Below are 26,446 nucleotides of genomic sequence, written 5' to 3'. Positions count from 1 at the left end.
AACGAATAAAATGTTTCTTCTCGTTCTTTGGTTTCCGCTTCTAGATATGGCAGCAGCAGACGCGAGCAGAAATCGGCTTCCACGTTCTCGCTCGATTTCTTGAAGATAAGATTGTAGGAGTAGGCTGCCAACGTAACGGCCCAGCGTTGCAAACGAGCAGCCGCGATGGTGGGAATTCCGGTTGTCGGGCCCAATATTGCTTGAAGAGGTTTATGGTCTGTGACCAATGTGAATGAGCGCCCATAAAGACAGAAGTGGAACTTCTTCACACCGAAAATGATGGCTAACGCTTCTTTCTCCAGTTGACTGTATTTCTTTTCCGCTTCAGATAGCATTCTTGAAGCGTAAGCAATGGGCCGTGCCCTTCCGCCATCGTAGACATGAAATAGGACTGCTCCTACAACATACTGCGACGCGTCGCATGACAGCCTAAGTTGTCTTTCAGGGTCATAGTGTGCGAGCGTAGGTGGTTATGCCAATACCGCTTTCACTTGGTTGAACGCTTTTCTGGCATGCTCGTCCCAGTGCCACACTACCTTTTATTCTGCAGGTCTGAAAAATGGTTGAGCTATTGTTGCTAACTGGGGCACGAACTTGCTGTAATAGTTGACAACGCCCAACAAAGACTGAAGCTGCTTCTTTGATTTCGGCTCTGGTGCCTGGAGAAGTGCGTCAGCTTTCTTTATCTGACAATTGGGGAAATTGGGGAAATGCCTTCAGCGCTGATTTTGTGGCCAAGGTAGTGATGTTCGCTTTGAAAAAATGAGCACCTCTCTTTCTTGAGCACCCTGACACCTCGGCTTTGAAGACGCTCCTGCAGCGCTTCGAGATTAGCTAAGTGGTCTTCTAGTGTTTTCCCGGTTACCAAAATATCATCTAGGTAGCAGCAAACACCTTTGAGGTCCTTCAACATCGTGTCCATTATCTTTTGGAAAATTCCCGGCGCGGAAGCTATTCCAAAAGATAATCGGTTCACGACAAACAATCCCTTGTGCGTGTTCAAAGTTAGGTATTGCTTTGAGGCATCAGACATGACCACTTGCTGATAAGCGCTGTTCAGGTCCATCTCTGAAAAATGTGTGCCTCCAGACAGAGCCACGAATAAGTCATCGACCTTCGGCAACAGATAACGTGTGACGTCAAGGCACGGATTCACTGTCCCGTTATAATCGCCACAGAGGCGTATGCCACCGTCTTTCTTGATAACGGGTGCCACTGGCGTTGCGTAATCTGATCTGTCAACGGCCGTTATAATGCCAATTTTTACCATCTTCGAAAGTTCAACCTCAACCGCCTTTTGCAGTGCGAACGGCACGTTTCTTGCTTTGAGAAACTTCGGTGCCTGATTAGGCTTGAAATACAGCTCGGCCTTTTCTTCTGTAATCATGCCTAACACATCTTTAAATAGAGAGTCGTACATTGCGATCAAACCGTGCAGCCTTTCCTCTAAACGACAAGAAAAAGGCAGCTCTGTCCTTGGAAGATGGTGGACGTTCCAGATTTTGCTCCACTCCAGCCTAATTGCCTGAAGCCATTCCCGGCCCAGCAATGGCGGCCCCTCCTGGTCGACGACGTATAGAGGAAGGCTCGCCGTGTTGCCACCGTCTGCACATTGACTTGTAGGACACCTTTTGGGATCCTCGTCGCCACGTGTTACGTTTTGCGCCAGGCGTGCCGCAAGGATCAGAGAAGTTCCGGGTGAACGAAGTTTATTAACCCATGCTTGTGGTTAGAGGCTCGGGCAACAAAATAGGGGCGCTAGCAAGCAGCACTCTGCTTTTAACACTGAGTGGCGCATGCGCACTTCGCAGAGTGCTCTTATCAATCTTATCTTATCAATATGAGCGCCAGCCGACACAACACCGGTAATTTCATCTTGATATATTTCGCATCCCCACAATATGTGTTGAAGAGTGGCTCTAGCAAACTTGCATAGCTTGCGGACATTGCTCTCATATATCTCGGGGTAGAAAGTATTTAGTTGAACGGCACTCATATAAGGTTCTGTTTGTAATCACCTCCAAGTAATGGACTCACCTCTGTTCAGTTTAGTGTAAGATGGTGAAAATATTAACTTCCCATTTTTATAGAATTTCGTAATACCGCTAATTATTGTTTAAATGCCTTTTCTTTCCAGACTTTCTCCTCGACGTTCTCCTGACCGAAGCAACGCACTCTTGCTCAGCTTGGCGGGCAAGACCTAGAGCTTCGCTCTGTACTACCTCGTTGGGGTTGAGTATGGGAATGCCTGGAGTCTTATGCGCTGAGAACCAGAGCAATTGCCTGCCGTTCTTCTCTGCGTTGGAGAATTTGCTTCGTTGATTCTGATTCTTAGGAGAGATCTTACCTTTGGCACAATTTTTCATAGCCGCCTTAGAATCGCTAATGATGTATTCAGTATTCGTGGAAACCAATGCTAGAGCAATAGCTACCTCCTCTGCTGCCTTGGAATGTTTGATATTAAAAGAAGCCCTTGTAAGGGGTTTCCGCGTGTGGTTTACGACTACTGCCACGTAGCTATTTCTGTGTGGATATTCAACCATGTCTACGAAGGTTACTCTGTCATCTGACCCATAGCTTCGGACCATTTGCTCTTCTCTCCTCCTGCATCAGCTCTTGTACGCTGGATGCATGTTCTTGGGTATATCTGGTACTAAAATTTGCACAAATTTCTCTCGTTATCATCCTCTTTTCCGGGTATAGATTATGGTAATTTATTCCTCGCTTGATTAGTATAAGCCGTCCCGTTTTGGTTTTGTTTAGTCGTTGTGCCTCAGATGTTTTCTGTGCTTCTATGAGTTCGTCATGTGTGTTCTGGAGTCGTGCCCGCACTGATGGGAATTCCTAGTGCTAGTTCGTGGGCCTTTCTTATCAGGTTTTTAATTTTCATCTTTTCAGCTGTAAACCTATTGCGGAAGGCTCCTATGTATGTGATGTGACTGCTTACAAATGATTGTATCAGATGTATGATATTATCTTCATTCATACCCTGGTGCTTAGTAATTCGTTTGATTACACTTATGGTGTTGGTTGACTTTGTCTAACTTCTTTATGGCCTAAGATTCCTTTTACTCGTTATATTATTAAATTCCTATTTATTGGCGGTAGTTTGTATTCGCACACTCAATTTTCTTAACTTGTGTGGTTTTTGATTCTCGATTTTAAAGTAGAACATGTTTTATTACAAAACTTTGTTATACCAGAATAATTTCTTGCTCATCTAACTTGATGTGCAAGGTAACAGACACCCGAGCCCGTGAGTGCTCTTGATCAAATGCAGAACGAGCTCTTTCTGGCCGTCCTTGTGGAACAGACTCAATGCCAGTGTTCGCAGTGCATAAGAATTATAAGTGAGCTGATAGCGTTAATAATTAGCCACTACAGACTAGGGTACGTGCAGGAGTAGTACATAGATCTTCCTAACATGAACAAAGTAGTATGATCATGCCACGAAGCAAAGTAGGGCTGGTTTAAATAAACCATTGTAAAACCCTTATTGTGCTACAGGGTGTTTAGCAAAGTTGGCCCAAACCTTCAAAAATTGTTGCGTGAATTACAATAATGCAACAAACTTAGTATTGTTCACTGCCCCCTTGTGCAACTTAGCTCTTTTGCTATGAGTTCAGGTAATTAGTTAACAACAATTAAAGAACTGTAAAATCATGGATATAAGCGCAAATTATTCAATGTGCAAGGTATGTATTCTATTGAGGAATATTCAAATATTTGGTTCCGTAATAATAGCTGCTGTGGTTCAAATTTTTCAGGATGCGTGCAAAGCACGCGGTATTTCAGATGTTGCACGGGACCCCACGCTTAAGCGCAGCGATGTTAGTGCCCTAAAACGTTCTGGAAACAAAATTTCAAAAATGAATTATGGGGTTTTATGTGCCAAAATCACTTCCTGATTATGAGGCATGCCGTAGTAGGGGTCTCATGAAATTTGGACCACCTGGGGTTCTTTAATGTGCAGCTAAATCTAAGCACCACGGGTGTCTTCGAGTTTCGCCCCCATCGAAATGCGGCTGCCGTGGCAGGGAGTCGATCTCGCGACCTTGTGCTTAGCAGCCAAACACCATAGCCATTAAGCAACCACGGTGGGTGTGCGAAAAATTGGCATCGAATGCGTTTCATAGTTTTGAATTGATCGCAAAACGATAGGCGATGGCTCCAACTGTCATCTCTAATGCTTCGCCGTCCACCGCCGAAACACCCTGGTTCTTATCAAAAGTTTAAAGAAATGCCATACGTGATTTATCGCGTATAACATCACCTCGCCGATAACATCTAGGTAAAAGTGAAAGCGAAGACTATTGTATTCGATCCATTTTCATTGCTCATGGTCTGTGGCTGTCTTCCGTCTGCTTGTCACATCGATCATTCGTTCATGGCATGTTTGAGGCACTAATGTAGGTGCGTGTGAGCGCATATTCACATGGTACGTGTTAAATCTCCGCGGCTTGCTTTCCAGACCAGAAAAATTTAAACCACAGCCGCTATCGTCATGGAAGGAAATTATTTGAGCATTTCTCATACGGGTATACCTATTGAAGGTTTTGTGTTTAATTCAGTGCTTTAAAAGCTGGTTATATATTTATCGTTAGTTCAGTGCCTTAACTAATATTAATATGCTCTGAGTCGCTCAAGAGCACTGCGGCAAACAATATTAGGTTAATTGCATTCACGTAACACTCACGTGCCTTTTCTAAAGTGTGACTCTTAAATGAAAAAGTCACAGACAAGCAGGCTGCTAATTTTCATTGCTGCAAATGATGCACATGAAGCTAACAGCCGCGTAACGCTTGCACAAGCAGGTGAAGGAGTTAGGACGTATTTTCCCTTTGATAGTATCACACTCTCCGTAAATATCACGTCGTAAATACGTCCGCCCACTTTTTCATGACTGCATGCTGATCGCACGGCGTCGAATATTTTTCGCCCTCTGTGACAATTGCTGAAAGTTGAGAGCGTGTGGGGCCCACATCTGGCCGTGGTGTGGAAGCTTGTGGGTTGCTGAGAGCTTGGTGAAGAGGGCGCCCGGCAGCAGACACAAGAAAACCAGTCAGGGCTCGTCCACGTGAAGCGTGCTCGCACATGTGATTAGACGCCGAGACAAATAACATGCTTTGCACAAGAAAGTAGTCTGCGCGCAGGCCATGTATGTCATGTGGGCACGGGGTCGGCGGTTGCAGGAGATTGGCCAATGACCGTGACATGCACGAGCATCGAGCAGGAAACGCGACACTGCACCTCGATTTCCACAAACTATATTTATTGCTGAAAATTGACTAAACGTTTGCTAAAACATTACTAAAAGTCAAAGAATTTACTACATGCGTTTCCATAATGCATCAAGTTCCTAAAATTTCATGTTTTTTGTACTGTAAAAAACTGACTCTTAGAAATGAAAAAAGAACTATGCTTTCGAATCACAGTTGCTATAATAAACCAATATATAAAAATAAAAAGAAAAAATTTAAAACGTTCTTTTGCTTATTTTAACAGAAATATGTTACAGTAATGGCATCTGCCATCATGATTTAGGCCGCCTATTTTTTGTTCCCATCTCCCTTGCGCAAGGCGCCACGTTAAGTCATGAGGTAATCAGCTTTGCATTGCTTCTCCGTATTCAAAAAATATCATTTCGGTGAACCAGCCAAAATTTTCAGAAAGGAAATTGCATGGCACAGGACAAACAGGAGCGCAAAAAACGTAAAAAAAAGCATGACTTTGCTTTAGTGCCACTTTATTGAACCTAAGTTCTTTCCGTATGAACAGGTAAGAGGAAGGGAAATGCATGCGCTAGTTAATAGACCTTAAAATGAGTACTTCTTTGCCAGATTTCAACGTTTACTAATAATATAGTACAAAATAATCGAAAATATTTTCTTTGAGTTAGAAATTAGCTACTTTAGGTACAAGGAAAGCAGCTAACGAAGATGCTTTGGCATTGATAGTTTAATTAATTTCGCATGCGAGCTCTCGTGAGTCAGTATTTACGGCTCTTATTTTCAAATCGAAAACATGCATTTGTGCTCTTTAAAAGGGAAGAACGTTTATGACATATACGCAAATTCGCGACAGGAATTCTAGGCATCAATATTTCATGGCATCTGGGAACGTGTGAACTCAAGATTTATATCGCTAGTTTAGTGGCTAAAGAGCGAAATTACGTTGCGAACAAGTTTTTACTGTACATTAAATGTAGGCTTTCTGCATAAATCGCTGGAGAGAGGATATTTTGCATTGATTTAAAAGACTTGCCTCGGGTTACAGCGCTTCGCTTGGCTCGAACAAATTAACGCAGAGGCATATTTACCTAATATGTCACCGATCTTCAATGACACCTCGTTCGAGAGAAAATAATGTATTTAGATTTAAAGGTTTAGCGAGCAAGGGCTGAGGTTCGCTTTCCTAGAATGTATGCAGGCAAAAGCAGAATAACAAAATGTTTCAACAATCTTCAATTTATGCCATCAAGTTTTCTTTGGTTATATAAACAATAGATATGCCGAGTTTCAAATTTATATGTGCATGTAAAGGGTGGAGCCTTTGTTCTAGCACTGGACAACAGAGCACTCGGTGTTTAGTATTCTTTCCAAGGCGCAGATCAACGGTGAAACAACCGTCGCACTGCAGCTGCCACTGATCGAGTGAACAACACCGACCAAATCACAGCCCAGCTGCTTTACGATTTCGCTCGGTGCGGTGTCGAGAACGTACCTCACCAGGCACTGAAAGGAACATGCGGGTACAATTAGATGAGCCAAAAATTGAAACCACGTACACACAATAAGGCCAGCGAGAAAAGCAGAAATCTACACAGAGCTGAAAAGCGCACTGAAATTTGTTCAACATGAAAACTTGAAAACTTGTGTAAAGCACTGACGACATTTAGAACGAGTGCGATGGATACTCGCCATCTGACCTAGCATCTATCACGCAAAATCGCTTCATGTGTCCGTGTGATTATGTGCTCAGAGACCGTTAACCTTTCTCTAGAGCCGAAAACGCGTCTTCAGAGAGTGACAACAAACTGGAGCCAGTAGCATTAAGCGGATTGGTTCACCTCTTTTGTTGTGCGAAAATTATTGCGTTTGAAGTGAAGTTGACGCTAATTTTACTAGTGCTGCTGAAAAGAAAAGCATTTCTTTTAACGCCAACCATGCTGCAACTACTTAGATCAACCTCTTGCCAGAATAGAGGGTCCATAAAGACAGCCTATGTGCCTTAAATATGTGCCATCAAATTAATATGAAAAGCGAAGTTGTGAGTCATATTTTCCTAAGAAGCTCAATCGAAATTAATTGCACCAATGTTTATCATAAATAGTGTTGAGCGGAATACTTGTGACGCTCTCTTGGTTAATCACCTTAATCTTTCATGAACTCTAAACTGCTATTTCGAACAGAGCTATTGCCGCAGAAATAAAAACAAGCTACGCGTTAGCGTTTGTAAGAAAGCACTCAGGTCCATTGCTTTAATACAAAAATAAATTTCTTTGCAGTCAGCTAATTATTTCTCTAGTCATTCTCGGCATACAGTAACATACCAGGCTATTGTTTTCTTACCACAGCGCTCAGGGTCAATTCATTCACAAATGCTTTGTTTGCTTCACTAAAGTTTTCTATTTGGTTCATTATTTTCACCACACTTCTTTCAAGTGGGTTTTCAACATGTTCTCAAGTACATTCTCGCTAGAGCTAGCAGAAGATAAAAAGTTGATAGTCACTTTAGCATTCGCTAAACAGTATGAATGCGAAAGTCCGCCCGCTCATGAGACATTGATAACATTCTCTGACAATTGCATTCTAAGGCATTGTTGCTTCCTAGTGATTTCTCCCACCAAAGGTCGTGGGTTCATGGGCTTTAACTTTACCTTAATCTCTGTACCTTAATTAACACTGCCATATTTAACACTAATGATGGTGGGTACCACTACCACCAAAAGTCGCTGGTTTGAGTGCCTCAGTTACCTCTACATTAATTACCTGTGCTTTACCTTCACCTTAATAACCACCGAATGTTCGGCTCTCGTCCTTCACGATGCCAACTGGAATCTAACCTGGAGATACGGACGGTTTGTCCATATCTCCATGTTTTATCATGGGCTCGAGTGCTTTGTTAAAGTTCGCCTTAATTAACACAAAGGGTCGTGGGTTCGACTCCCACCAAAAGTCATCGGTGCGACTCTCGATCTTCATGATATCAACTGAATCCAGCTTTGAGATATCGCTGATTTACTTATTTTTCCAAGTGCGTTCGACTTCCACCAAAGCTCGTGGTTACAATGTTATATATTAACTCTATCTTAATTACCCTTGCCTTAATTCACTTTGTATTAACACGAAATGTAGTGGGTTCCACTGCCACTAGAGGTCAAGGGTTCTACCGCATGTTCTTGTTTCGATTCTCGACCTTTACAATGTGAACTGAGATCGAACTTTGAGATATGGACGTTTCGCCCAAATCTCCAATTGGGCTTGACTCCGACCAAAGGTCGTGGGTTCGACTCTCGACGTTCGCGATGGACATTGGAATCCAAGTTGGAGATATGGCTACTTAGTCCATATCTCCAAGTTCGTTCGACTCCCACCAAAAGTCGTGGGTTTGAGTGTCATAATGAACTAATCCATAATTAACTGTGCGTAATTAACTTTGCCTTAAGACCACTGATTGCGCAGATACTTCTTCATCACATCGGCTTGCCGCTTCTTTATGAACAAATTGAAGGCCGAATTCGCCTTAATTAACACCAAATGTCGTGGATTCGACTCCCACCAAAGGTCGAGTGGTCGACTCCTTATGAATTGGGTGACATAACGCCGTACCACGTAACGCAGTACATCGGAGTTTTTGTCCCATGAGCCGCCTAAGGCTTTCACCTTAATAAGACGCTGTTGGTTCTTTTGATGTTGTAATTGACATTCTGTAGTAATAATTAATCGCCCTGACCCTTATGACAATAACCTCACGCTTAACAAAGTCGATATTTTCTAGCATCTGCTAACCATCGCGAGATGTCAGATGCACATCAATTTTCAAAATGGTAACTATATGGTGATTCTTCTTTTACTGAACACATTATAAAGACAACTAGAATCTCCTCATTACCTAACGGAATATGCTCTTTACAAATAATCATTACCTAAAATATGTGTACCTTGCGGATACACTGGTTGTAACCAATTGCAGGAATCTGCCTTGAGATCATTTTAACTTTCATCATCATAGCATACAACTTGTGCTCTTACGATAAAACTGCGTCTAAAAGAACTTACGACTGTATGTTATTCTCGGAGATAACGCTTATTTCGCTACAAATATGCATACGTACATTTCATTGGCATTTACATGGAGTATTTGGCACACGTTTTTCTAAATTGACATATATGCTGTAAAATTTAGTATGAAATTATTAGCGTTCCATGTCAAATGTAGAATCATTCTAAGCAGTTTGTAGTTTGTTCTCGCACGTTTGCGTTTCTCTTGGAGACAAATTCTCGGATGTGATGCTTTACTCACAGATCTCCGCTACAGGTGAACGTGAACAAAACTGCACTGGCGATTCGTAGATAATAGCCTTCGTGAAACGTCTCTCTTTTATACGTGATGCCATTCTGGCGTCACCTAATACGCACACGGCAATTAATAACTTAGGTTTCCACCGTTTAGTTTCACATCACTACAGTGTTTCTCACTGTTGTTATAGTGTGGTTGCGCTAATTACAAACCAGAGGCTTCAGCAAACAGTCGTTACAAACTAGATAGAACTTCTGGGACAATTTGCATTAGATCGCGAACATAACCATATATTTATGACTGCGCAAGTGGTCATATATTCTTTTATGCAGGATGTAATGGAACGTCCGCGGTGATACAACTATTGAACGCTCTTTCTTGAAGTGTGAATAGAGGAATCACAATCAATATTCGTGCTACAGTTTTAAGTTGACCCAATGCATATCAAAGATAGCGTTGACTGAAATAACTTCAACGCTGTTTTACGTATTCAGATCAATGATGAATTACAAGCTCTCATTTCGAATTGCTTTTGCAAGTATTAGGCGTTCTCGTTCAATTACTTATGCATTCGAACATGAATTACGAAGTTATTGCAATTTTTTGTACCTTCCTGTAGTCTGTCGCACTGTATGCGTTGCCGGTAGCCTTTGCAACCACTGTGAATGCAGTAACTGCTGGGTTAGACAGCGTTATGGAAGAAAATTTAGCACGAAATATGTACACATATTTAGGGTTCTGGGATCTTGGGCTCGCCACATTTGTCCTAGAATTTACTGGTGATGTGAACATTGCGAAACCTACCGAGAGATACGCGAAGTCACTTCTCTCGTAATTGTGACCCAATCTGTCTGAACCAAAAGCAGAAAGAAAATCGACGTGGTAATCCTACTCACCGCCAATACTCTCAAGAATCCAAGTATTGCCGGCTCCTAAAAGGAAAAAAAAAGAATAGTAGAGATGTCACTGCCTCAATCACTTCATGATTTGAGAGATGCAAGCATTCGCATGATTTGCATTACCATGACTGAGAACAGAACAATTATCGCGACGCTTAACTATGTTAGGCTTGCTTCCAAAGACGCACTGGTGGTTTCTCAAATGCGGGTGTCCTTTTAAAGCGCAGCTTTTAGGAGCACGTTCATTCGGCGAGCGTCGACCTCAGCGTGAGCGAGCGAACGAGCACAGTGAAAGATGAAACAGAACGTGGACGCAACGGACGGGAGCACGAAATGCGCTAAGTGTAAATAGGAGAGAAAGGTGCAGCGAAACCAGGAGGCGGAAAGCAGAGGAGGGTATGGTGAAAAATGTGAGGTGAGAAGCAGAGTGCCGGCGTGACCAGACGTGCGGCTAGCGGCGAACCGAAGTCCTGGCGTGCGCTTCGGACCCAGTGCGCATGCGCTACTTCGCCTATGGTGCCGCCGCCGCCAGAGAACGCGCTCCGCGCGAGCCACGCATTCACGTGTTCACGCTTACTTTCTGAACGATGAGTGACGCAACCCGTGGGAATAGTTCGTTTGCCGCTGCTGTTCAACTAGCTGCCCGATCGAAGGCTCAGTGCCGTAGCCGGAGGAACATTGCCCTTCAGAAACAATTTTTTTTGCCATAATATATCGCGAATTCTAAACACCTTAACAGCTGCACTCAAAGTTCGTATTAGGAAGCGTCGCAATCTCCGGTGCAATTTATAATTTATTCTCAAGTATAGCTTTATTTAGGTTCATGTTGAGTGAAATGGCAAGAATCATGAACAACGTTGTTTGATCGAAAAGCAGCTATTCAACAAAGGGATATGACGCTATTTCTCTTGCTATTTATAATATTAAAAATCAAATAAAGACAAATAGTGTTGTGTATGTATTGTGCATGTATCTTGGTTATGCCTGCAAATCGCATGGACTGTGCTTGAAATTTAGAAGTTAGACAGATGCAAGGTCTAATACTCAGGGAATGAATGTAAACTCATTTGAATGTGTCGTATGATCTAGTATAAGGTTTTTTGAAAAGGTCAGCCACGTTTATACGGAACGCGTGGTAATATTCACTTATGAATTACCCGACGCATAAAAAGTACATATAGTAAACGACAATACAATTTCCTAGTCTATCAAGGTCAAATCACTTCATTTTCGAGGTTGCTATTTCAAATGTTTTAGATTCTATGCTGATGGTGAAAGAAGTTTCTCGCCACATATCTGGTATTTTAGGCGTTTAACTAACCATGACGACGAAGAACAATGAGTGGGTCAGTTCAAAGGGACAACACAATGGCATAATATAAAACAGTGATCATAACCACCCTCAGAAAAGGTCTGTCTTTATTTAATCTGTAATTGCGCATAAATGTATAGTAAGAAGGACCAGGGCAGGTGCACAACACAATTGCGTAGTGGCACTCCGAATATGAATTTCGCTCTTGGTATGAACGTGTTCGTTAAAGGAGGCAAGTGCGGAGGGCGCATGAGTCACATATCAGCTTCTTAAAGTGTTTCAGTCACGATCAGTATTTGTAAGTGTTGGACGCACCATGGTGACGTGACTGGGGTTGTAGCGCTGATATGCCCTGGAGCGTCAGATTGAATCCCGGCCGCGGCATCCGCACTTGGATTGGGGCGAATTGCAAGAAGGCCACGGTGCATCGGTGCACATTAAAGCCGAGGTTATCGAAGTAATTCCGGAGTCCCCCACTGGGGCCTGCCTCATAACCATATCGCGGTTTTGGCACGTAAAATCCCAACATTCCTTTTAAATGTATGGTTTGTGAACCGTCGCCTTCTCATCAAAACCTTTTCATTTTAAATGCTGATTTCTTTCGGGATGACCTCAACGGGACCATAGAATACGTCTGATATTAAAGTTGCGGAGATAGAACGCGTCACACGCGGGATGCGTGCCACGCTAGCCGTAGTCATGCTATGCCGCGGAGAATCGGATGCATTGTATTGTACCATCCGATAGAGTCAGCGTGACCGGTGGCGTTCACCTATTTTGTCGATAGAAGATCTACTATCTCACGCCAGAGCCATTGGACCATGTAGACTGCATCGCACGCTGGCGTGGCAGGATGGCGCAAAAGCATTGTGGGCTTTACGAAACCGCATACTGGCCTACAGTTCGGTTTCAGTGAACCGAGCGTTTTGAGTTTGTGCCTTCGACGAACAAAACATTGGCACCTTCGCCCGAACGATGAAGCACTAACGGCTTGGACTTCTCGGACGGTGTTATAACCATACGGGGACGCGAGATACACGGGTGCCCCCTGTAAGGCCGGTAATTAAGTCACAGTTGTGCTACTACGCTGCCCTTAAAGTAGCAGTGTCAGTAAAATTGCGTAAGACCACTTTCAGCACTGATATTGTAGTGCACTTTTAATATTTAATTGCCTGCTCGGCTAGTTCCCAGTAATATTTTAGTCAGGAACGTCAATGACGACGAGGACGTTCGCCATCTCCTCTTTGAATGCTCCAGACAGACGACGCAAAGACGGTGGCTAGAACAAGGGTTACACTGCATTGATCCTCACCGAATCTTCTCACTGGAAAAATCGCAGAGCCCATGACCATCGAAAATAACCCAGCGAAGATCATTGAATGCACTCGAACATTTGTAAAAAGATTAAGGCATTCTTAACAAGTGTTAGATATCGCGCAGAGTAGACGACGACGACGGCAATAATTCGCCTGGGGTGTTCATATAATTTGTATCTCAATAAAAATTCGCTTGCCCCACGCGATCGCAGTGCTGCGGCGGGCCACGTTCAACGGACTACACTTCATGCGGGACAAATTTAGGGCTATCCTGGCGTCGGCGGCGTAACGTATCCTACTTCCCCAACCAGTACCTAGCACGCTGGAAACACCGGACTATGTCCGTGCCTTGAAGACATCGTAAATAAATGTGCTCAACGTGTGCAGAATGTCGTGACGCCCAGGCTTGATGAACACATCAGTGCTAACTGACACACGGTAGTAAAAAGAAAAAAAGTTGCAGTTTTGTCCGAAAGGTAGAGCATCGTTTGCGATAGCACTTTAGTAGACAGCTATACTAAGTAAGAGAACTAATTTTATCAGCCATATACAGTTGGAAATGTTCGCTTACCGACTGAACTGACAAGCATGGCGTCAGCGCGCACAGGCAAATATCAACACATCGCAAGAGATGACCGCGGACACTCGCTGTCAAAACGCTGGCATGAGGAAACGCGGCAGCAGCAGCGAACGAAGTGGCCTTTCTGCTGTATGTCGTTTCAACCCAAACTGAGCGGTGAGGAGACAGCACGCACAAAGCCATGAGTCGTCTGCTGATCGCTTTAAAAATACACATTGCGGGGCCCCATAAGACATGCAGTTGCTACAGAAGTAGAAGGTGCCCCCGTCCTTCCCGGGCTGCTATCCTATTGTACTCCCTTTCGCATGCAAGACTGAGCCGCAATCGTCACTTCACTTTGTGCCCAGTAACGAAATAAGAAGTTGCAGCCGGAACACAATGCCGCACCCACTCCTTCCCATCCCCTACGGTCTTTTGCGCGACGGAAGGCTGTGCTTCGCTTTCCTCCATCGCTCACGCCAGATTGAGCTGCTATTACCGACTTTCCTAGTGGCCTTTCGCTCATACCTACAGCATACTGCGCGTGGCGACGGCGTTATCGCACTTGTGCTTTATACAGAACATCACGGCGACGGCGACGGAAACAATAAAACGTTACTTGAGTGCCCATATAAGAGCTATCGCAATAAAAATAAGAAACACTACTGCGCTTTTCGCCGAGCTTTTACTCCGTCATGACTCTGCCGGGTGTTGCGCGCAACTTGGTTACAGTGAAGGCATAAGTGAAGTCGCCGATATAGACTGGCGTTTCCAGAGTGGCAGGCAGTGGGCAACGAAGTCAGCTACGTAACGCCGGTGATGCCAGGCTCGGCAAGAATATGACCGCTGCATAATTCGGCGCATTGAACGTGGCCCGTATGAGCATTACCATGACCTGTTGCCGCAGCAATGCACCCCCTCCCTCCGCTGTGCGTGGAAAGTGAGCCTTTTTTCGTTTGGCGAAGGCGCTATACTCACGGACAACTTTTTGTGCAGTAAAGCTTTGATTTCGGCGAGTTGGTTCACGGCTAATAAGAAGGCGCTAACGCGACTGGGATGGACGCAAAGAAACACAAACCACATCGCAAGTTCTGACGAACAACTGGTTCTATTTGCACCGAAATTGGCCTTTTTATACGCAAGAGGCTTGTGCTGTAACACCGCAGTTAACACAGATATGGTCAGAAATGATCAACCAAATATAATTTACCGCAAACCTGTAAGAACACATTGCTAAATTCTTAAAAACAGTAAGAACAAGATGTGTTCAGTGAACTTAGTTTACTGTCGCCACGTAACTCAATGCTTAGGGCTAAGGCGAAGTCACTATGCAGAAAAAAATCATAATTAAAAGAAAGAACATGCGCATTATCATTATCGTTTTGTCTTGCCCAAGTTTGGTAATAGAAAACAAAAACACCTTATTAGCAACAGTTAAATAAGGCAAAACACGCCACTGAATGTACAAGTTAACGTATTTTGCAGCTTTTCTCTTACGCGTCTGGGCAAACGCGAAACCATCCCACGGGCAAGCTGTTTCGATTCAGCGCCCGTACCGAGCAGCCAATAGCTCTGCCAAACGCTGGCGGACTACTTGGTGCGGTAACCCATGTACAGAATCTCCGCCGCCATAGCTTTCCCTTCATAGCCACAGAAAGTTGTCCAAGAGTATAATTCTACAGGCACCCTCCAGTTCATCAGTACTGCACACCACCCTGTTGCCGTTCAGCCAAGCTAGCACTGAATGCACTCTGTTTTAGCGGCTCCGGGGTTCCGTTGTGATATGGGACACCTATTCCCGCGCCAGCCACGGGAAAGCGCACCGTATACTGCAGGCGTCGCCAACTGTGCGTGAAGATAAACCGCAGGCTCCACTTTTTTCCTGCATAGCTTAACTGCAGCGTGCATGGTGCGCGTTAGTTTCAAATGCTCGCTTCTTGTTGACGAACGAGAGAACAACGTCAATGTGATGAGATGCGGCTGCATGTTCACAGAATGGAGAAAGTCTGGCGCATTGTAAGCCGCAATAGCTCCGTTGAAACTCCTATTCAAATGCCGTCACGTGGAGGGAAATGACAGGCGTACAATGGGGAGCTTGTGTGTTTTTCTTTATTGGTTGGTTCACGAGAGACGTAGATTGGGCGGCACTGCTATGAGTTGGTGACACAAAGTATGTAGAAGCACGCGGTAAGAAATAGTGGGCGACTGTGAAGATGGTAGCGAAAGAGTCAGAAAGTTCGGTAGCTGCGTTTTTATTCATCAACCTACTTAACCTTGCTATTACGGCTTTATTTCTAAAAATTCTACAAGTAGTAAATTGGATTTAGATTCGTAATTCTGCTACTCCACAAGCACAATTTAAAGTCGGAGTCGTTTAGGCAGAAAATTCCTTATATATTCTGGTCGCAGCGAGGTTCGCTCTTCCACGGCGGCTCATCAACATTGGTTACATAAGCTTTTAATTTTAAGGTATTCGTTTGAGCTCCAGGGTGCTACACTTCACGTTTTACGTTTGAGTCAGTAATATTGTTACATTTTACAACAAAACTAGACATCGACAAAGGTTTGGAGTGATCTGACAGTTGAGCTTCTTTAACCTCTCTTAGAACATGAGACAGGCTACGAAGCATTGAGGTGGTGACTTGAACACACGCCTACACATCCATGCCTAGGTCATATAGGCAGTGCCACACTGTTTCGAGCCACGGAGAGAGAAGATGCTATTTCTGTGCTCAAGAAAACATGAAAGTAAATGGTACTCACGTCTACCGGTGTGTCGTTGACGCAAGTGAGACCAGTCGAATTCAAGCACTGTGAGAAAAAGACAACGCCAAACACTATTATTAAGCTCGCGATGCCGTTTATCTTTGGAACGGTCTCTGGAGATTAGTATCTTTGGAAACTAGTGCTGCTCGGATAAGAAAAAAAAAGATAATTTCAGGTTCGCCTAAAGAGGAAAGGGTATCGATGGCGGCGCGATTCTCAAGATGCGTAGCATACGGTAAACAACCTTACATCTTATTCTTGTTATCCTACTGTAGCGGACAGTTTTCAATAAACTCGAGGTTACTGACGGTAACCTAAATGTAACCCTTCGTCTCTAATAATGGTGTTCATGCAACATTTTTTTTTTCTTTCCAGCTTAATGTTGTTCGCAACCAAACGCAAGCGCGATTTCGATCAGCAACCTGCGGCCTAGTATGCCTCGTGGTAGCATCCACACTCCTATTATACGTAACCAATATGTTCTTATTGTAAATCGGAGAACTTCGACAATAGGCTTCGCGGGATTGTGCTTTGCAAAGCGCTACCTCTGTCGTAACCTTTGCAAGGCGGATCTCTGTCCAATGAAGAACAGCAATTTATACTACTGTAGAAAGGAGATATTTAGCTGAATTGATCGTACCGCTTCTCACGGCACTGCGTGAGGAAGGAAAATTCTCACCTTTTGGAAAGACGTGGTGGTTGGGAAGCTGATGGCGATGGGTTCACTGCACACAACATCTATATCGAATTGGAGCTCATCGCAGGAGAGGCTAACGATTCCACCAGTAAGAAGGCCAAGGGTGCTAGTGATGCCTTCGCAGACACCCGTCAGCAATGGCAGCAAAACATCTGTTGGAATGCAGGAAAGTATGTTAGTTACTCTTGTCACGTTGTTGGCACACTGTAGCCCAGACAGACAAAACCGGAACGGTGTATGATGCAAGATAGAGTGGGTGGCATAAAAGAAGCAATACCAATTAGTTTGGGTTCCTAACATTGTTCAGTTGAATTATGTGACACTTGTGTAGCCTCGTAAATATGACATTGATTAAACGAAAAAAAAAGAGAAACAAATTTTGGTATGGAAGGGGAGGAAGCTAGGGAATGTTTCTGACCTAGAGAGTATAGGCGCAATTGTTCTGAAGCGCATTATATAGCCGGGGCTGTAGTATCCAATACGTGTCTTTTTTTTTTTAATATTGGTACGGAAGGGTGAACGAAGAGAGGAAGAAGAAGATCGCGAGGCGCTGGCTGCTGCGGGTTGTTGGTGGTCAGCTATATTACCTACTCGGACTCATCTTGCACATATTTTGTAAATATAATCTTATACACTACCAAAATCCCCGTAACATATTGGTGGAGGTGCGAGGTACCACGGTAGGAAACTGAGCTTCGCCGTGGACGTCGCGCAAACGTCCGCACCATGAAAGACGGTCAGCACTAGGGATCAACGTCGTTGCCGCCTCCTACGTCACCGTCGCATACTACGTCGCTGTCACCTTCGGTTGTCGTTGTGCAACCCGAGAATCCTGGAACTTTCTGCGGGAAGGATGGCGCCGACGTTGAAGAGTGGGTGGCAATGAACGAACGCGTGAGTGGAATCAATGGATGGGACCCTACGCTTATGCTAGCTAATGTGTTGTTCTACCTAAGGCGCACGGCAAAGGAGTGGCACGAAAACTATGAAGAGCAGCTAACCACCTGGGACCAATGCAAATAGAAATTGACAGAGTTGTTTGGCAAACCAGGCGGCCGTAAAATTTCCGCAATGCAGGAACTGGCTTCCCATGCCCACTCCCCCACGTATTCCTATGTCTCGTACATCCAGGACGTGCTTGCACTTTGTCGTAAGGCCGATCACTACATGACAGAAGCTGAGGAGGTCAGGAACGTGCTTAATGGCATTGCTGATAATGCGTTTATTCTGCTCATGTGCAAAAGCTACTCTAGAGTTGATGCAATCACTAAAAAGTGACGACAATTCGAGCAGGCCAAAAGCTGACGTTTCTTTCAACCATTCGCCAGACTTCCCAATACTGCGGCAACGTCCACGTGGGAAAATCAACCCGCACACCTGCATGCATCGCCATCAGCGGTCGTGGTGCGAATCGTTATACGTGAACTGGATTCTATGGCGCCCGCTGCTTTCTTTTCTCGTAGCCCTGATGCTAACACATATTCAGTTCCTTTGGTACAAGCCATCATCCGACAGGCAATTGAAAACATTGATTTACATTCTCTGTGTGCTGTCGCCCATCCCAGAGCTAACAAACGCCCTTTTACTATTTTCACGCCGCCCCGAGGATTCTCTCCGCGTTATCGCAACCCGACTGAGTGGAGAACCTCGGACGACCAGCCGATGTGTTTCACCTGTCCCCGCATTGGTCACGTCGCCCGATATTGTCGAAATTCGTAGCCCTGAACCCCTCGCACGCCGACCAACCTGAGCCGTTTTGATGGAAATACCCGCAGTGTTTCGCCCACCGCCGAGTCTAACAGCCCCGACAACTCTGCTAGCAACACGTGGTACAGCCGCTCACCATCGCCGCGCGGACACCAGTCTCGTTCACCGCAAACACGTCGCCTTTCGTCCCCTGTGACTTTTGGTCACACCCTTCCTGAAAACTAAGGAATGCAGCCCTCGGACGCGGTGCTGCATTGCCTACTACCACCGCAAACCCTCTGTCTGTGCCCACAAGGAGAAATGTAATCGACGTTAAAATAGACGGCGTACCTGTCCAAGCACTCATCGACAATGAAGCCCACGTATCTGTGATGAATGCGAGCCTAGGTAAACGTTTAACAAAGGTCCTCACCCCAGCAGCTGCCCGAGTGCTTCGTGTAGCCGTAGGTGGCATGCTGGTTGTTTTTGGATTGTGTACTGCACGCTTAATTATAGCCGGCCGCCCTACTTCTGTTCTCTTTGCTGTGATCGACAACAGCCCTCCGGAGGTTATTCTTGAATTGGACTTTTTATCCACTCATGCTACTCTCATCGACTGCGCGACCGGTGTTCTTCAGTTCGAACTGCCTCAACTCACCGATGCTCCGAGCAGCATCCCACCGCACTTGTGCTCGCTTCATGATGTACGTTTGTCACCCGAGGTAGTTTGACCGCCAAGCCACAGGTTCCTGACGGTGAATATTTGCTTCGCCCCATCATCGACGTGCTTTTGAACTGGAACATTGCTGTTCCACATACGTTGGTCCCGGTTACTAACAACGACGTCGTTCTACCGCTTCTGAATTTCAGCCTGTGTCCCCAAGGGATTCCAGCCGGCATGTTCTCGGCCAGCGTTTCTAGTGATTACGAATTTGACATTGAGAGTCGGAATGCCTAGAGTGGCTTATTAGCGCCGGTTGCAGTTCACAGCTCTGGTTCCTTAACGGTTGATTTCCTGAAAATTATTGTACCTGCCCTCACCTCTGTGCAGGCCACGGACATAGGACACCTGCTTGGATCGTACAGTGACATCTTTGATTTCAGCGACAGGCCTTTAGGCCAAGCATCTGTCGTTTACCACCGTGTAAACACTGGAGACACGAATCCTATTCGTCGGCGTCCCTATTGGGTATCGCATACTGAACGTCAAGTCATCCAAATAGAAGTGGACCAAATGCTCCGCAAAGGAGTCATCGAGCCATCAGCCAGCCCTTGGGCTTCGCCTGTCGTCCTTGTGAAAAACAAAGATGACACATGGTGTTTTTGCGTCGATTATCGCTACTTAAACAAGATTGCGCGAAAATAGGTCTACCCACTGCAGGGATCGATGGCGCATTGGACTGATTTCACGGAGCTAAATTCATCCATCGATCTTGGATCCGGCTACTGGAAGATTTCAGGTGATGAAATGGACCGCGAGAATACGGTATTCATCACGCTGGAAGGCTTATATCACTTCAAAGTCATGCCATTTGGCCTATGCAATGCTCCTGCGAGATTTGAACGTATGATGGACTGTCTTCTCCAAGGCTACAAATGAACCACCTGTCTTTGTTGCCTTCACGACATTACTGTTTTTTCTACCACGTTCGGCAGCCACCTTAGCCGACTTGCTGCAATTCCTGCAGTCTTCGGAAAAGCCAGCCTTCAACTCAACTCCACGAAGTGTCAATTCGGACGCCGTCAGATAACTGTGTTGGGACACCTCGTTGACGCTTCCGTTGTCCAACCAAATCCTGGAAAAGTTTGCGCCGTACGCAGTTTCCCTGTGCCACGTTCAGCTTCTGACATGCGCTGCTTCGTCGGCCTATGTTCTTATTTTCGCCAAAAAACATCGCCGACGTTGCTCGGCCGTTGACACATCTTCTAAAGAAGGACGCACTATTCTCATGGGGCCCGGAGCAGGCTCACGCGTTCGCCGCTCTTATCGGGTTTCTGACCACCCCTCCCAATTTTGCCCACTTTGATCCTTCTGTACCAACCGAAGTCCACACTGATGCAAGCGGCCACGGCATCGGCGCTGTTCTTGCACCGCAGCAGAATGGTACCGAGTGCGTGAGAGCTTACGCCTGCCGCTTGCTGTCAGCTGCTGAGAGAAATTACTCATCACCAAGCGGCAGTGCTCGGCTTCAGTTTGGACTATCGCCAAGTTCCGGCCATATTTGTACGGCCGCACGTATTCGGTTGTTACAGACCACCACGCCCTCTGCTGGCTGTCTTCCCTCCGGGACCCGACAGGACGGCTACGTCACTGGGCTTTGCAGCTCCAGGAATTTTAATTTGTTGTCAATTATAAGTCTGGACGTCTGCACAAGGACGCTGACTGCCTCTCGCGTCCCCCCGTGGATCCCCCTGATCCTGTTGCGCATGATCCGGCTACCTGCGTGGTGGCTTTCTCAGATATGACCCACATGCTCGCTGAACAACAACGCAACGCATCTCTACAGCCCATCATCACCGGAGTGTAATCTAGCAGCATCGAGGGCACGTGCTGCATGTTCGTGCTGCATGACGGCATCCTCTACAACCGGAATATTAACCCTGACGGCCCCGAGTTGCTCCTTGTCCTTCCTTGTCACCGTAACAATATGCATAAAATGGGGTAGCTTTCAGTTGCGTCTCGAATTCCACAGCCTAGTGCGGCAGGGGTGCTATAACGCAAAAGTAACTAAACTTTTCGATTCCGATTCTACAATCAGACCTACGCGATCGGTTAGAAACTTTTTGGACCAACCACACTTCGCCTGCCTGTCACGGGACGTAAAGAAAACCGCGATAGCTCCCCATCTGATATGACGTGTGCACACTGATTATGCATGATTTGACCGAATAAAAACCAAATGGTTATTTCTGATGCGGCGCCTTTTCGCCATTATCTTTCGGCTTTTGGTCAAAGGCGTTCGGGCTGCTCCCACTTCACCTGCCTGTCACGCGACGTCACAAAACCACAAGAACTCAACGCGTGAAAGTGACGTGTACGCGTTAAAGATGCAATAATATGCCGAAGAAAGCTGAGTTCTGTTCTGAATAGCCGCCGGCTGTCTCGTTCCGAAAGGAATAAAAGATGGCTGCCGCCGATCGCCCAGGCACTGGCTACTCTCACCGACCGGTAAGCATGGGTTTATTAGCATATAATAAATCATTTTACGTGGGCGCGTAATGTTTTCGAGCACTTTTGGCACGTTTACGACCTCGTTATGCCAACTCTTCTTTGCTGAGGATCTATTTTAGCGTCATTCTTAAGCTTCGGTTGCATGCCGCCGCGATTTTCGACCACTGACCGCGTGTTAAAAATATAAAGCGGACCAATTGCAGACGCCGGCACCACCCTCTTCGTCCGGTTATCGATTTTCAGTGCAGTGACTCGGCCCCATGAAATCCCTTTCCCCTTGCGTGTGCTCTTCGCATCTTGTCAGCCAATTAGATAAGACAAGCGGCTCGGCGTAGGCAATGTTATTCGTTTTTGAAGCAAACAAAAGTGAACTCCTATGAAGGAGGAGAGCGTTTGATTGTTCTGTTCAGACAACCCCGCGGGTGACCGCCCGATGCTTGCGTCGGCGGTTACGCAAATTTGCCGTCATGATATTAGAATAAAAACATTTTGGAATAGTTTTACGTTATAGGGCCCCAGTACTTGGCAAATCGCCGGGGATAAAAAAATACTTCGCTTTACTTGTAAAATATTTCTAAGGCGGAGTAATCCTCCTTTTTTAAACATTCTAGTGTAACGCAGAAGTAAAACTGCCACCCGCTCAGGAAATTGGAACACGATTTTTTTTGACGTCTGATGACGGGTGACAGTGCAAACCTGTAAGTATCTAAAGGCTTCCGAAGAGAGCAGACAGAGCACGTCAGCGATGTCCCAGACTAGGTTTATTCTGCTGAACATTTGCCGGTGCTGGCTCGCGCCGAGCGCTCGCGCCACCTGACGTTCGTGAGACTGCGAGCGCCTGCTAGTTTATGAAATGCTGCTGCCGGGATAGAGCCCCCTTCCTCCCCGCCCCGCGGGCGTTTCCTTTGGTCGGATTTTCCTAGAAAGGAGGAGAATTCGACGAGCGATGCAGATTCCACGTGGTACGGGTTGTCTTGCGGACAGCATGGGTTGGTGTTCTGGAGGAAGGCAGTCGAGTGACGCCTCACACTAGTAAAGTCGACAGCAAACTTTCCCCAATGTAGGTGGGCTTGAGACGTTCGAGCGCAGTTTTGTTAGGTCGCCCGTTCATGCTCACGACGAACGTAGCTCGGTGTCGCTCGAGAACAGGATATAGGCTGGAGTGTGTGATTTCAGCGGCTTCCGCACAGCATTTTTGTGCACGAGGACGTGAGTGGCATGGCTGCGTGCTGGAGAACGGTACGGAACTCTTTTGTTTTGTGAACGCGTGGGTACGGGGGAAGCTTGTTCAAGAAATGCTTGTAGGTTAGCATAAATATGGACCGCTTATCGCATAGAAGTTTTTCTGTCATTTGCGAAGAAATTGCATGGAAGTCGTAGCTGGGTGCCATAGACTAAGTCAGCAAAGCAGCAACCCAGTTTACTCTTAGAGTCGGTTTTGACGCCAAGCAAAACGAGAGGGGGCTATTGCACCCCTTCTCAGTAGATTCACGTGCCATGAGCGAGGACTTGAGGTGGCGGTAAAAACAGGCAATCAGTTCATTGGACTGCGGATCGTAAGCCGTCATGCAGAGACGCATAGTTCCGGGAAGCTTAAGCAGCTCTTAGAAAACGGCAGAATCAAACTGCCTAAAGCGCTCCGTAGCAATCCTTGATGCGCAGCCGAACCAGTCATTTTAAGTGGACAGCGAGGTTGCTGCAACTGTGGGGGCCGAGATGTCGAAGACGGATGTAGCCTCTGGCCATCGCGTGTGGTGGTCAATGCATCTGAGTAGGTACAAGTACCCCTTCAAAAATGAAAGAGGGCTGAAGAAGTCGAAGTGCACAATGCCTGATCGGGCACCTTGGTGGAAGAAAACATGCAGATCCTATGCACAGTGGGAATGAATGTAAGCGAAGCTTTCTATGCTGTTTTCTTCGATTGACGGTAATGAGCGGTGACTGTGGCGGCGAATGCACAATTTCTCCAGTGTTTAGTCCAATACAAGAATAGTGAGTTAACGTGCAACGTCATCTTGCGTGCACCACTGCTGTTCTTCTGCGTAGTCCACATAACACACAGGGAGACGTGTTTGCATGAGGCGTTGTTGTGCGTCGTTGTTCAAAATCTCTCAGAAGGTTGAGCATTATCATTTACTGAAGTGGCACATCACATAGTGGCAGAGGTGTTAAACTTTAACTGAAATGTGGGGCTGTACGTAAACCAATTATTCATTATCATATGTAGATATTGTGAACATACATTAGCTGTCTGCAGCACGTTTTGCTGCGTAGCGAAGACGCTCCTGCTCCGCGCGATGCTTCTTTCTGACCTGGGTGTCGCCGACGCTGAATGCACGCTTTGGAGCCATTTTTGTGGCGCGCGTTTAAGTACTCCTTCTGTATACGTGGCCAGCACGCTGTTGAGACGCCAGCTCCAAGCGTTCTCTTCACGCTATGGACGATTGTAATGTTTACACTATGAAAGCCCAGCGCAACACGTGACATACGCACAAACTGTGGAATGCTGCCGCGGCAGCACAAAGCGAAATGCGTGGATGCTAGCGCCATCTAGTGTTGTTGCAAGCAACTCAGCGGTGTACCCTGGCAAAACAGCAGAAACGCTAAGAATGTTGGCAGAATACTCAAAGAAAGCTTTTTTTTTAAAGGCTTGGGAAGAGGTACGGCGCAGTATGGAATGCCGGAGCATTCAAACGGCCAGCTACAGCAGGCTACCGAACAGAGCAGACAAGACACGTCCTTGATGTCTCAGACTAGGTTTTAATATTCCCAACGACAGCTGGTGCTAGCGCGTGCCGCGCACAGCATCCGAAACTCGTGAGGATGCGAGCGTTTGCTTTTTTATTTATTAGCGTCTCGTGAATGCGATGTCAATGCTGCTGCCGCTACAGCGGTTTAAGTATTTCAGTTAAAATATTTTTAAGGTGTTGATTCATTCAAAATATCATCATGATCCGCTACAGTGACATAGTGTGCTTTGAGAAGAAGGGGAAGCACATTAAAAACATCGCACAGAGTGCATTTACTGGTGGTGGCTAGTAAATCCGAAGATAAATTTGTATGGAAAGAAACATTACTACCCAATGAAAAAAGAAAATATAAAGAAAAATGCAGAAACTATAGCGTCACAGGCAATAACTGCGGATATATGCTCGAATGTTTCAGGCGGAACAACGATGAATGTGACAGTGCAGGTTTGAGCAAGCGCTGTGCATTCTAGTGCGCAAGAAAGGAGTAATTGTTGCTCTACTAGCTAGTTCATGTCGATCATCTTGAGCGTATAAGTCTTGGTTCCCCCACTGCCTCAGCTAGATTTTATAAAATTCATCTACTGGATGCGTGCGGGACGTTCACTTTTATAGTGAAGGCATAATCTTACGTGCTCAAAGTTTAATACAGCATATTAAATTGATGAAGAACGACTAGAGCCGATTTTGGAATGCTTAATATATTGAAACACCATAGACGAAATGTGACCTGCGCCTTTCTGTCCGCCAATCTCTCCACAAGTCAGGTTATTTGTTTGCTGTGAGTTTAATTTTAATCCGCTGCAAAAGGTTACCGAGCTATATCGCTAGCGCAGTCGCGTTTCTTGCAATGGTCCAACTTATCAGTTATTTACACTTGTTGCTTATTTTTTCTGCATGCAACAAGTCACCAGCGTAGTTTTAACAAACGAATCTACGGCCTGAAAAGAAGACGTATGCAAAGCGGTTTTACGAAATTATCTATAAGTAATCCTGCTGAATTCTATAAAAGTGCCCTTGAGTGTGCAATGTACGTTGTATGAAACTTACCAAAGTCATTCCTTGCCAGCAGATACTTGAGGAACTCAATTAGCAAGTAAATCTCTGATCGTAGATTCAGAGTCCCTAGGCCTTGGAAAGTGCACTGAAAAGTTCGACAATCAAATGTTTGATTTGGGTAACAACCACCGCGGTGCCTTAGCGGCTATGGTATTGCGCTGCTAAGCACCAGGTCGCCAGATGAAATCACGGGCCACGGCAGCGGCATTTTGATGGGGGCGGAACGCAAAAACGACCTTGTCTTGCACATAAGGGGTATAGTAACAATCCACTGGTGGTCAAAACTACTCCGGAGTCCTCCATCACGGTGTGCCTCATAATGAAGTCCTAATTTTAGCCAGTAAGGCCCCCGAATTCAAGTTCATTCAATTTTGCCCGCAAAAATGAATGCCTAATATTAACACATTCGAGGACCCTATAACTTAAAGCTATTCCAGAGTTTTCTATTCCAGTTCTGCAATGAGCCCTCCGCGATTGGTCAAAAACGCTTTTGAACCACCCCCACCTCGCCTGTCTGTCACGCGATGTCATAAAATCCGCTATAGCTACCCATCTGATATGATGCGTACACACTGATTATGCATGATTGGACCGAACAAAAGAAAAATTATGCATGATTGGACCGAACAAAAGAAAAATTTTTATTTCTGATTGCACGCCCAGTCGCCATTAGGCCTCGGCTATTGCTCAAAAGTATTCGGGCTGCATCGA

General features: G+C 45.6%; 1 long non-coding RNA gene across 1 annotated transcript; it reads right to left on the bottom strand.

Moving 5' to 3' along the window:
* Positions 1 to 4,967: 4,967 nt before the first annotated feature.
* On the bottom strand, positions 4,968 to 25,924 carry LOC126529398 (uncharacterized). Its single transcript, XR_007599223.3, has 5 exons — positions 25,727 to 25,924; positions 17,054 to 17,223; positions 16,372 to 16,419; positions 10,419 to 10,454; positions 4,968 to 6,734 (listed from the first exon to the last, which is right to left on the bottom strand). It is a non-coding gene; the product is annotated as an uncharacterized lncRNA (long non-coding RNA).
* Between the last annotated feature and the right edge of the window lie 522 nt (positions 25,925 to 26,446).

This window comes from Dermacentor andersoni, chromosome 8 (assembly GCF_023375885.2).
Source record: "Dermacentor andersoni chromosome 8, qqDerAnde1_hic_scaffold, whole genome shotgun sequence".
Lineage (NCBI taxonomy): Eukaryota > Metazoa > Arthropoda > Arachnida > Ixodida > Ixodidae > Dermacentor > Dermacentor andersoni.
The sequence above is the reverse complement of the archived record's forward strand: the minus strand, read 5'-3'. Positions and strand labels throughout refer to the sequence as shown.